This window comes from Ctenopharyngodon idella, chromosome 17 (genome assembly GCF_019924925.1).
Source record: "Ctenopharyngodon idella isolate HZGC_01 chromosome 17, HZGC01, whole genome shotgun sequence".
NCBI classification, from domain to species: domain Eukaryota; kingdom Metazoa; phylum Chordata; class Actinopteri; order Cypriniformes; family Xenocyprididae; genus Ctenopharyngodon; species Ctenopharyngodon idella.
Window position 1 is genome coordinate 11576952 of NC_067236.1, and position 13833 is coordinate 11590784.

Here is a 13833-nt window from a genome sequence, read left to right on the forward strand (position 1 = left end):
AATAATTATTCCAATTATGAAATGCAGGTTTGTTGACTTGTACTTTGTTCTTAATTGTAAATCTATGAACTGCTGAAGATTATTTTATCCATTTATAGTGCCATGATGTTATTTATTTAACAGGATGTGATATTTTTTTCTGATATGTAAGATGATATCTGGTTTATATGCATGGTTTACATTTAATGTATTGCAAAAACAGACTTTTATGAAAATGTGTGTTTAAATTCCCAGTAATGTCTTGGCATTCTATATTACTTAATATGGTGTGTGTGTATATGAGCTGAGTTTTATGGTGGCATTTAAGACATTTATTCGATGCTCAGCAATGTTCACCGTTGTGTCCTTGTGGTTTTAAAATAGCATAATGCTTGTATGGCAGCTGCTTCTGAAGAATCTTTCTTAAAAATAAACTTCTGCATTAAGCAGGAAGTTTGGCAAGAAACTGTTATGTGTGCTCTAATTTGTAAAGAGATTGTTCATCCAAAACTAATAGTTGACATTTGCTCATCTTCACTTTGTTGCAAACCCATATGACTTTCTTCTTAGGTACATGAAGGAGATGTTATGCAACAATAGGGACTTGGGTTTTTGTCAATTCAGTTTAAGTGAATGAGTAACCTGTTCATCTCTTGACTAGAAAAGAAGAAGAGTGAAGGACAGTTGTGAAAGACTATTGGTCCCACATTCTACAGATACTAAAGTACAGCAAGTGTTTTATATTTATTCAAATGATCATTGATGTTTGCACATGATGTTGTTTATATCATATAAGGCTTAATCTGTGCTAAAAAGGCTAAATAAAATCATTAAACTGTTTTTGCTTTTCTGTGTATTCTCTACCTAAAAAAACAAAACAAAAAAAAACAAAACTGTAGGTTCATTCCATGTCAAATCAAACAAATTTCGGAAACTTCCCCGGCTCAAATTTTTGATTTTGTTAATATTTTTTTCTGTAGAAAGACAAACATAAATAGTGAAGAAAACCAAAACATTAAATATCACAGAGGTATATTTACTGAATAATGTTTTTTGCCATTTTTGAACTGTTACTGTTGGCATAATGCAACAAAGATTGCTGAAGTCAACAGATTTTACTAACAGACTTTCTTACTGCAGAAAAAAATATTAACAAAATAAATATTTGAGCCGGGGACCTGCTTATTACGTCTCAGAGAAAAAAAGCACATAATGGGTGCTTCTCAATACTCGAATTGATGCTTTCTCATTTCCTCGCTCACATATTTCAACAGGGCATCTTGCATTATTATTATTTATTATGAATTTTTTAAATATATGATTATTTAAGAAATTCATAATAAATAATAAGAAAGCAAGATGCCCTGTTGCCCTTCAACAACCAGAGGGCAGATCCCTTGACCGCAGCTGATGATGCTTTGAAGTGATGCTCGAGTGATCAACAATATTCCAATTTGAAATAAGATTTCCTTTCATTCCTCTGTCCTCATTTACTTTCCTTGCTTCCGTGGAGTCCAGCTCCCCTCTCAGGATGTCCAGCTCCCCCTCTCTGAATGTAATTCGGGTGTAATGGTTGGAGCTAGAAAGTCCAACCATCCTAACCCTACCCATACCTGTATCCCTCCACCCATTAGAGAGAGGTGGAGCTGGACGTCATTTGGCTCTGTAGTGAGCACCACTTGTCCTTCCCTCACATCCTAAAGAGGTGGAGCTGAGATGCGACGAAAGGAAACAAGATGCACAAAAAAAAATGAGAAGCACCCACAGATTTCATTAGTCATGCATGCCTGTGTTCAGGTTCCCATTGCCTGCATCAGCGCCCCCCAGGGTTGATTCAAGAAATTAATCAGAATAGTGACTCCACTGCATTGGGTTAGTCTTGTATAGCAAGAATTTTAATTATAAGCACAATTACTACTGAAACAGGATACCCTAACTCCTCCCTAATTACATCTACAAGGACAAAATTATATTATTTACTTATTTAATTTAGATTAAAAGTACAAAGTACATTATTTTCAGGTCATCATAGTTCAACCCAAAATTAATCATGTTCTGTGAAACATAAAATAAGATACTTCGAAAAATGTCTGAAAGTCAGTGGAGTCCAATGTTTGTTAAGACCTTACTGACTTTAATAAAAAAAATAAAATAAAAAATAAAATAAAAAAAATGATGACACAGTATTCATTTTTGGGTGCTATGGACAGCATCTGTGGCCTGCCAACAACATTTTGAACCACACCTCAAAAAAGAACAGAAAATGTGTTTATAATAACAGTAAAATATAACAGACGAAACAGCTGGAGGGTTTAAATGTGAAAATGTATTTATGTTCAAGCACTGATGCACAATAATTCTATATAATATAGATTTAATGGATTCTAATCATCTTTAATGTTGAAAATTAGTTTTTTTCTTCGATAGTTTAAAGTAAAGCTGTAAACTACATTTCTGTAAAATATCAAATGAATCAATTTCCTTCCCTTCCAAGGGACATTCTCATTAAATGCTTAAAATGTTCTCAGATTAGGAGAAATATTCCTCAAATCATTAGTTAATGGAAATGTCACAATGAATTAGTCTGTGAACATTTTCCTGATGCCCCCAGAGAGCTAATTTTATATTACACACTTTATACATTTGGACTGTATTGATTATTTGTGTGTGTGTGTGTGTGTGTGTGTGTGTGTGTGTGTTTTGAGGGACTTAATTAAGCAGAAAGTAATCAGGGGGATAACAAACATAACAAATATAATACTGTGTTAGCTGGGACCTGCTACATCAAAAGTTCAGCAAGTTTTTATTAATTTTACTGTAAGCAAAATATGTCTAACAAAAGCTCAACAATTGTTTTGACTTTCAGAGTCCTTGGAGAGCAAATGTGAAATAATTATTCTAATGTATATAAAGTCTGTTTATATAAGCTCTGTTTAAAACAAAGCTGTTAGAAACATGAGATTGTAGCAAGGCATGTAAACTTTTCAAACATTTACAATGTAATGAATGTCTTAAAAATGAAATATTAACATATGTGGGTTTTACAATTCTCTCCCAATCAGCAGAGGGAGCCCTCACACAACTTATAAGACTCTGCAACACTCATCTAGTTCCATTGTCCTCAGCCGGATGTGCCTCATACCATAGACATTATAATAAACACTAGACGCCCTAATGGCCGCTGGACCGTACGTCAACGGCGCCGCCATGTTGTGCGGGGCAAAGTTCCCATAACGCTCATAACTGGAATTGAGAAAAATGCCTGCTTCGTGTGCTGCTTGGGGCTACGGAGCCCCGGACATGACATGCAGGAAAAAAAATAGTAGGCTAAATCGTGCGCACGATTTATTAATTCGTTCCCTCGATTTACTAAAACGTGCGCACGATTTACTATTTCGTTACTAAAACGTGCGCACGATTTACTATTTCGTTCCCTCGATTGATAAATCATGCGCATGATTTATAAATCGAGTGAGCGAAATAGTAAATCGTGCGCACGATTTAGTAAATCGAGGGAACGAATTAGTAAATCGTGCGCACGACTTAATTTTTTTCTTGCATGTCATGTATGGGGCTGTACAAATCGCTGCACAATTGAAAACAGTTCTCGGGGAATGACCTTTCACAAGTAAGACTGAACATTTGTTTCGGGTTGTATTTGGTCATTATATAATTATATTGATAGTAGTTGGCCACCGGAGTCAGACTAAAATAGCTAGCAATGTCGCTAGTTAGCTGTGAAAGTTGAATTTACATGATTTCTAATATAGTTTTAGGTTATATTATATCTTATTTTATAAACTAAATTTCCTGAAGTTTAAATATGCATCTTTATTTTCTTTGTGCATTAAAAAACAGAAAGTAGCCTGTGTGATTTGTATTTGACGATTTTTTTTTTTTTTTCATTTTATCAATGGTGATCAATTCTTAAACCCAATTTTAGCTTTTCTTGAGCTTAAGACAGAAAATGCCTTTTCCACAATAAGAAAACTTTTTCATTTAATGTGAAAATTTAATTATATCTCAGTATGGGCGTTTTCACAATTCTTATGCAAGAATAAAGTAGCCAGATACATGACAAGCCTGAGCTTTGACTATTTCTTATTAAAATAAATATTTTATATGTCTAACTATAGAGATTTTAAGTAACTAGAACTTTTTGTACACCACGTACATTATAAACCACTGAAATCGGCTGATAAACGTAAACGTTATTTTTGTTTTTATCCAGAAAAACCGAGAAACCCCAGAGTGCAGCCTGGACGATTGGGGCGGGGCGACAGGTAATATAATAGGCTATAAGTGCTATAACCATGGCGATTTCAGTTACGACCAATTGGCTAATGTTTTGATGAACTTAAGACTCAAGTTAGATGAAGTTAGTGTACTGTAGGCTACGCTTGGTATGGCATCTCCGGGTTCTTGAGGCAGAAAATCGCCGACTAATACTTCTAAATCTGGGGAACGATTTCTTAATTCGTGGCCACGGAATAGCCTATATAGAGCCAGGGCTACATCAAGTGAAGTAAAGTCAGATTTATTTGTATAACGCTAAATACACATCGCTTCAAAGTAGTTTTGCAAAAAGTCATATTGTCTGCAAGCTTTAGCCTAATATTGAGCAGTTTTAGGACTGGGCGATAGAAATATGTTGCTGATATAAATGATGCACAGTTTGAGATTTGAGATAAATCTGACTTTACATCACTTGATGTAGTCCTGGCTCTATATAGGCTATATCGTGGCCACGAATTAGGAATTCGTTCCCCAGATTTAGCAGTAGGCTATTAGACGGCGATTTTATGCCTGAAGAACCCGGAGATGCCATACCAAGCGTACAGTACACTAACTTCATCTAACTTGAGTCTGAAGTTCATCAAAACATTATCCAATTGGTCATAACTGAAATAGCCATGGTTATAGCACTTATATTATATTATTATATTTATATGCAGTACGGTCAAACAGCGTAGATCATTCATAAAGTTGCTCAAAAAGGAATACGCATGCTCATGCCCCAAGTGTCTACGCCAATAAGCTCTGCTGTATTATAAACCAATGAAATTGGGTGTATAATGTGCCTTAATGTGTCGCCCGCCCCAATCGTCCAGGCTGCACTCTGGGGTTACTCCATACGTCCTGAAAAGTGAAGCTGCGGGCTCTTTGATCGCCCCCTGGTGGCTGGACCATGTCTTGAACATTTTTTTTTTTTTTTTAATAAAGCATAAAGAAACAAAACAGTGAACGAAATTGCTACTAATACAATGCTATATCAGATATGTACAATAACAATTGTAGAAATTGTTCCAGAAATCAATTTCAATAGTACATTGAGAACTCATGTTTAATGTAGTTTCATAATACAATATATTGTTAGTTCCGAGATTTTTCAATTTAGTGAATAAATACATAGATCCGCAAGGAATATTTAAATTCCCTAGTGGTCTAGTGGTAAAATTTTTGTTAACAGTATCAAAGGTTGCAAGTTCTAATCCGCCCTTGCATAGTTTTTTGTTTTTTCCCTCATTAAAATCAAAGATGTCCATCAATGGTTGTATATCAAGAGCAGGGACATGTTTGTGTGCATTTGTTTTGTGATTTTACCGGAAAAATAGCACCTCCGCAATGGAGTTAAGCGATCAATTGACGCGCTCGTCTGCGCTGTGAAGACTGTGTGCACGAGCAAAAAGAGAACGTAAACCCCGCCTACTTTTTAATTTGATTGGCCATCTCAATCATTTTGACATTGACGAGCGTTCTTAGACCGCTGAGGCAGACCAGACTAATAATGTAACTTTTAAACCTTTTTGTCATCCTAACCAGAGCCATTGAAAAACATATTTAACGGCTCTGATCCTAACAACATGCAGAGTGATGTAATGAAGTGCTGCAGAGCAGTGCAAGAATTTAAAATATTGTGGGGTGATATATATTCAATTGTTCGTTTTTGTGATAAGTTTGATTTTAGCTAGCAATTTGATGCTACAGAAACGGGGTGTGTCGTCATGATTGACAGTTGTGATTGACAGCTTCTCGGAGGACTGTAGGAGCTTCGAGGGGAGATTGAATATATATAACTAACTAATAATTTTCGATTTCTGTGTTATTTCACACCGACAAAATGAGTTGTTCAGCAGTAAACTGTAGGATCTGACGGATCACTGAACTTTTTTTTGGTAACGTTAAATGTGGGCTTTATTAGCAAATTAATAAATGTTATTAGTTAAGATAACACGCCTAATGTTAGCCATGTCGGGAAAAAGCAGGTGATTGTTATCTGGCAGTTACTAATTATTTTTATGGGTATAAAATAATAATTAGCAGGACAAAACTAATGACAGCCTACTCTAATTAATTATAGAGCACTGTCTACAGCAATCGATCTCCTGTAACATTAGTTCAACTTTATTTAAAATGGCAGGACCGTTTCTGACATTTTAGAGTTGTTTCTAGTGGCATATTATATTGAGTTTATTGTGGTTTCAAAAATATTATTGCTCTAGAAACAGAATAGCCTATTATTTTATAGGTAGAATTTTAAATTGTGTATCATTTATATAGCCTATTTAAAATACATCATTGATGATGCAGTCCTCTGGGCGAAAGTTTGATACCACGACTCCGCCTCCGGGCTCCACTGACGATTCCTTCTGCACATGTCCAGGCTCTAAACTGACGTTTTTGCGTAACATGTCGTCGTACGTTTTACATTTAGTTCATTACAATGGAAGGAAGCGGCCTCAAGATGGCGCTCTGACAAGACGTGCTTTAGAGAGCTCTGCAAATTCAAACTAATATTTTAATTTGTAGTGCAGTAACAGAGACCACTCAGTTATACTTCGGTGCATATGTGATTGTAGTAACGTTTAGAATGATTGAGAATGGGAAAATCTGAGAAGAGGAAAAACAAGAACTTGTACCAAGTTAAGGCTAATCCGGCTAATAAAGCTACTCCAGTGAGGCAACAAGACTCAAACAAACTTTTGAGTGAAAATTTTCATGATTATCTCAAGTCAGAAATGGATTCTGCAGATATCATGCCTGTTGAGGTAATATTTGAGTCTCCTTTAATTAAACATTGGAAGATAGAAAGCCTTGATACTGCCAATATTCTCTCACAGTTCAAAGAACTCTCGCGTCTAATTAACAATCCATCTGATGCATTGGAAAGAATGGTGGGGGAGAATGCAAGAGCGATCGCGAGCATGAAAGAGACCATCACTGAAAACACCAAACAGATAACCGACGTGAAGACAGCTGTTGAGTTTGTGAGTGCCGAAGTTAATGATGTTAAAACCCAGCTCGGCGCAATGAAATCACAAGTGAAGAATGTTGAGACGAAATCGTCTGAGCAAGAAAAGCGTAGGCTATCTCTCTATCCTAAGGTAGCCTATATCTAGGCTATCATCTTAAGGTGGTAGATCCAATCACTGTTTTCCACCGGAGCGGCAGTCTCCGACCGTCAGTCTTGTGTTTCTTTTCCAAATTCAAATGCCGTGTCATGCGCGAGACGTTGCAAAGGACGTGACATGCCAGTGCAACGGTTAAACACTCCGGCTATCGCGTGTTTACATGCTGCTGTTGGTTAATGAAGTTTGAATGGATACACTCGTGGTTCAATTGGTCTCTTGTCATGTCAAAAGTGATGAGACTTTTCAGTTTTATGGATGTCGCCATCTTTAATATTACTACTAGTAAGAGAATACGGCTTGACTCTGGTTGCACGTTCATACAGACAGTGTTCCAGACGCTACTGTAAGTTGCTGTTGAACGGGACATTTCAAGACTCACACCTGTAAGTAAATGCGGTTGTCAATCCCAAAAACTGACAGTGTGAACGTGGCCTGAGAGTTTACGAGATCCCCGAAAAGGAGAGGGAGGATGTTCGGGAAAATGTCATCCAGGTATGCCAGCAGCTTTTACCAGAAGCAAGAGACAAACTTCCATACGTTGTTGATACTGTTCATTGACAAACCTAGGGGGATCATCAATCAGTTTACCTCGCGCTTCAATCGTGACGCAATTTGGCGAGCAGCGAAGGACTCTCAGTTTCTCAGGAACAACAATTTAAAAATCTCAGAGGATCTGTCTCCGACGGATAGAGAAAATAGAAAGAAACGATGGCCTCTCGTAGAACAAGCACGGCGAGATAACAAGCGGGCCTGTTTTGTAGGAGGTAGGGCCTTTGTGGATGGCATGGAAATATTTCCACCAACTTGAATTCTCCTTTCTGACTATTTGTTTACCTGCTCCACTCTGTAGAACTGCACACTTGAGGATTTTTATATAAACAAACTCGTGCGCTTGTGCACCTCTTTGGATCTTAACCCTGTTCTAATGGATTTAATTTAGAATTTGTTGAACAAAACGAGGAGCTTTAATGCTATTGCTGTTTAACAATGTGTGTATTACCTGTTCTTTTATACTCCTTTGTTCTAATGTTAATAATTCACGAATATTTATTTTGTACTGCACTACATCATTACTTTGGTATCTTTTGTTATAGAATTTGCTGAGCTCCATTATGCACATACTTCCTAGACAAGTGCGTTTTCTTGCTACGTTATTTGTATAATATCTTCCTAAACGTTCTATTTATTTATTTTTTTCATTTCTTTTGATTTTTTTATGTCATGGTTCGGTCTATTATTTCTTTGAGGGCTAAGAAACCTTACCAAACGCAAAGCTATCTTTTTATACCTTAAACAGTTTAACTCTGACTTTCATTTTTTACAAGAATGTCATTCAGTTAAAGAAGATTTCAATTTTTGGAGATCACAATGAGGCATGGACCTGTGGAGGTCCCATGGAACATCAAACTCAGCTGGGGTTTGCATCTTCATCGCTTTAAAGGGAAAATTCTGTTTTCAGACTGTGATCCAAATGGACGATACGTTTGTCTTTTACTTGAAATTTCAGATACTACGTTTATTGTTACCAATCTCTACGGATTTAATCAACAAAAGGAAAATGAAAAATTCTTTTATCGTATTGAAGAACGTATACTTTCACTGTTAAATAATTACCCCAGCTCTTATTTTATTTTTGTGGGCGATTTCAATGTGGTTATGGACAATAATATAGATGGCCCCCCAGATCTAATAATCATCTAATACCATTTTCTTTGGTTGATAGCTGGAGAGAAACCCACGCATCTCTAAAAGTATTTACATGGAGTAATAACTCTCTCTAGTGCCAATCTCGCATTGACCTATGGCTTACTTCAAAGGAGCTGCATAATATTTCATCTGACATTATACCTTCACCTTTATCTGATCATAAATGTATTACTATTCGAATCCCTCTTTCATATAATGTTAACTCGTATAGAGCTCCCTCTTATTGGAAGCTTAATAATTCAGTCCTTTCTTATGATGAAGTAAGAAACAAAATTGATGACATCATTACTACCTTTTGGAATAAAGCAAAAGAAGAAAATAATTATTGCAGTAATTGGGAGCTAACTAAATATGAAGTCTGTAAATTTCTTCGTAAATTCAGTGCTGACTTAGCTAAAAAGGGGAAATCCTATGTGAATGAAGTTATTTTTAAAATTGCCAATCTTTTAGCCAAAAATACGGAAGATATTACTGATTCTGAAAAAGCTGAACTTGCTAAACAGCAACAGCAATTAGATAAAATATATAAAGATAAAGCTGAAGGAGACTATATACGGTCGCGCAGAAAATGGCTCGAGGAAGGTGAGCAAAGCTCCGCATATTTCTTTAGATTAGAAAGGGAGCAAGCCAAAAATAATAATATAACAAAACTCATAATTGATGGAACACTAAGTGAAGATCAGAAAATTATTGGAAAATTTTGCGCTAAATTTTACAGTGAGCTATACATCCAAATTTTGCTACCAAGATGCCAATGATTTTTTCTGAATCTCTCCAGAATGTACAGCAGTTGAATATGGTAGGTAAGCCTTTTGTGGCCAGCCCTATTACCTTGAAAAAATTGCATAGAATTAGAAAAACTGCATAGAATTGGCTTTGGGAACCCCTTTTGTAATATGATCAAAATGTTGTACGTGAACAGTAATAGTTCAATTAAATTAAGTAATTGTACCTCTCCCAGATTTTCTTAATCGAGGTGTTCGACAGGGATGTCCAGTCTCTCCCTATCTTTTCTTGATTGCAACACAATTTCTAAGTTTATACATCAAAACAAGCCATCTAAAAGGCATCAGTATTGGAAATACAGAGATAATGATTACTCAGTTAGCGGATGATACTGCTCTGTTCTTAGAGGGCTCTCTCCAAATACCTACAGCCCTACATATTCTTCAGCGTTTTTCTAAAGCTTCAGGCTTACATCTTAATCTTAATAAATGTGAATTACTTCCAGTTAAAAATAGTACGGCTTCTTCAATTAATGGTATTGCAGTTAAAAATTGTGTTGGGTATACAGATAACTAAAGATAACATTAGATGCTCTGCAAATTTTAACCCTATTATTACAAAAAAAAAAAAAAAAAAAAAGTTTAATTGCTGTCTACAGAGAGACCTTTCATTGAAAGGCAGAAGTTTGCTTGTTAAAGCAGAAGGTCTGTCTCGCCTTACTTATGCCGCTCAATCATTGTACCTTAATAACCCCACATGTAAAGTAATCGATGGAATTATTTAAAGAAATCAGTAATATTAAATTCTCACAAAAGGGTGGTTTAAACTTGATTGACTTTAACTCATTGAATTATACAATAAAAATAAATCGGCTTAATCGTTTCCTCAAAAATCCCTCCTCCATTTGGAATATTTTCCCTCATCTTGTCTTCTCACAGTTTGGTGGTGCAAAATTTGTCTTAATGTTTAATAACCAAAAACGCCCTGTCAAGCTATCTAACTTTCACCAACAGGTTCTTCTGGCATGGACTCTTACTTACAAACATAGCTTTTCTCCCCACCGGTGTTACATATGGAACAATAGGATTATTTTATTTAAGAATAAATCTTTGTTTTATAATCAGTGGTTCAGTAACGGAATATTTCATGTTGGTCAGCTCTTTAACAAGGATGGTCTACTTTTTAGGTATACAGAATTTCTTTTACAATATAATATACCTGTAACTCCTAAAGAGTTTGCAATTACGGATGCTATTGCATCTGGCATATGCATGCTTTTCAAAAATTATACTCTATCTATAGAGACAATTCCCTTTCCTGAGCCTGTTAACATGCCTATTGGTGAAATATGTTTCACTGGGAAAAAAGGAAGAAATTATAAAATAAGAACTTTATTCCTTGAGAACAGTGTCTCTGCTCCCCCCTGCAGCCTCATATTGGAACAACCTTTTTAATAATCTAAATTGGAAAAATATATGGTCCATGCAACAAACATTTTTCCTCACTAACAAAATAAAAGAAATAACTTTTAAATTACTCCATAATATTTACCCTGTCAAACATTTTCTTAAGAAAAAAATTGGATCAGATTTCGACACTAAATGCTCCTTTTGTCAGAATGATACTGAAACAATTCTTCATTTGTTTTGGTCGTGCAACTATACTTTTCAGCTCTGGAAAGATGTTAGTTCTTTTATTTCAAGTGCTATCTTACAAGGTTTTTCAATGAATCCTAAATCTGTTATTTTTGGTTTCTTTGCAGCGGATTCAAATGCCTGCTTAATAATAAACCTAATTCTCTTTCTATGTAGATTTTATATTCATAAATGTAAATTTTCAAATTGTAAACCTATTTTTGTAGTATTCTTTCAAAAGATAAAACATTATTTACTCACAATTTCACTCTCACTTAACAAAAAAGCTCTCAAAACGTACAATTTGCATGGCCTACAAACTCTTTACTGTATTCAATGTGTAATTTTTATTCATTTGTTTGATGCCCTCTTATTTCCTTTTATGGTCTTTTACTGCTTTGACTATGGTACTGATTGTTTTTTTTATATTCTATTGGTGTTATTCTTCATTGTTGTTATATTTTGAGTTTGTTGTTACATAGTGTAAACTAAATGTTCAAATAAAGCATAAAAAAAGGAAGCGGCGTCGCGTCGTCCATTTTTTTTATTTTTTTTTACAGTCTCTGTCCTCAGCTGTTAACAGATTCTTATTCACACTGAATAGAGCATATGCTGCACCCCATGTAGACTACGGTGAAACAATGGAGTAGTGAACTCACCAATGTTATGCCTGTTACTAAAATTTGCTAACTAATCGTGTGATTTGGGATTTTCTAGCAATAAACCTACAAATTAAAAAGACATTATTTACTTAAAGGCATGAAATTAAAATTCACCCTATCTAAATGCATGTTAAAGATCTTATTGTGAATAATTCATCCGTGTATATTTTTCTCTTTTTTTTTTTGTAAGACAAATATCCATGGTAACCTGCATTGGTTACCAGTTTCTTTTAGGATTAATTTTAAGATTTTATTATTTGTTTTTAAATCCTTAAATCCTCACGGAACTGATTCAGGAGCAGAAGGAGAGACTCTTACGATCTCAGTCACAGAATCTTTTAGTTGTTCCGAGGACGAATCTGAAAACATGAGGTGACCACGCCTTTGCGGCTGCCGAAATTTAATTTAATTTCTATTTTTAACATATACAGGTGCTGGTCATATAATTAGAATATCATAAAAAAGTTCATTTTTTTATTATAAATTATTTTTAAAAATGAAACTTTCATATATTCTAGATTGCCTACATGTAAAGTAAAACATTTCAAAAGTTTTTTTTTTAAATTTTGATGATTAGAGCGTACAGCTCATGAAAGTCCAAAATCCAGTATTTCAAAATATTAGAATATTTCCTAAGATCAATCAAAAAATGGATTTGCAAAACAGAAAAGTTCAAGTTCTTTAAAATATGTTCTTTTGTGCACTCAATACTTGATTGGCAGGACATATTACAGCAAATGACTTGCTCCTAGCACAAATTACTGCATCAGTGAAGTGTGGCATGGAAGTGATCAGCCTGTGGCACTGCTGAGGCACTATTGAGCCTTCAGATCATCTGTATATTGTTGGATCGACTGTTTCTCATCTTTCTCTTGAAAATATCCCATAGATTCAGGTCAGGCATATTGGCTGGCCAATAAAGCACAGTAATATCATGGTCAGCAAACCACTTGGAAGTGGTTTTTGCACTGTGGGCAGGTGCTAAAGTCCTGCTGGAAAAGGAAATCAGCATCTCCATAAAGCTTGTCAGCAGATGGAAGCATAAAGTGCTCCAAAATCTCCTGGAAGATGGCTGCATTGACTTTGCACTTGATAAAACACAATGGACCAACACCAGCAGACGTCACGGCCCCCCCAAATCATTATTGACTTCAGAAACTTCACACTAGACTTCAAGCAGCTTGGATTCTGTGCCTCTCCAGTCTTCCTTCAGACTCTGGGACCATGATTTCAACATGAAATGCAAAATTTACTTTTATCTGAAAAGAGGACTTTCGACCACTGTTCACTGTCCAGTTCTTTTTCTCCTTAGCCCAGGTAAGATGCTTTTGACGTTGTCTCTGGTTCAGAAGTGGCTTGGTAGTCCTTTTCCTGAAGATGTCTGAGTGTGGTGACTCTTGATGTGCTGACTCCGGCTTCATTCTACTCATTGTGAAGCTCTCCCAAGTGTGAATCGGCTTTACTTGACAGTATTCTCAAGCTTGCGGTCATCCCTGTTGCTTGTGCACCTTTGCCTACCCAATTTCTTCCTTTCAGTCAACTTTGCATTTAATATGCTTTGATACATCACTCTGTAAACAGCCACCCCATTCAGTAATGACCTTCTGTGACTTACTCTCTTTGTGGAGGGTGTCAATGATTGTCTCCTGGACCATTGCCAAGTCAGCAGTCTTCCCCATTAGTGTGGTTTCAAAGAACAAAAGATACTCGGAA

At 35.7% G+C, this 13833-nt stretch overlaps 3 protein-coding genes across 10 annotated transcripts in view; 2 read left to right on the top strand and 1 right to left on the bottom strand.

The window, feature by feature from the left end:
• LOC127498683 (platelet-activating factor receptor-like) overlaps positions 1–13833 on the top strand; it is a 136075-nt gene that overhangs the window by 100728 nt on the left and 21514 nt on the right. The gene's annotated exons all lie outside the window — the stretch shown is intronic.
• LOC127498684 (platelet-activating factor receptor-like) overlaps positions 1–13833 on the top strand; it is a 105194-nt gene that overhangs the window by 69961 nt on the left and 21400 nt on the right. The window lies entirely within an intron of this gene.
• Positions 1–13833, bottom strand: part of LOC127498671 (uncharacterized) — a 79901-nt gene that overhangs the window by 8198 nt on the left and 57870 nt on the right. The gene's annotated exons all lie outside the window — the stretch shown is intronic.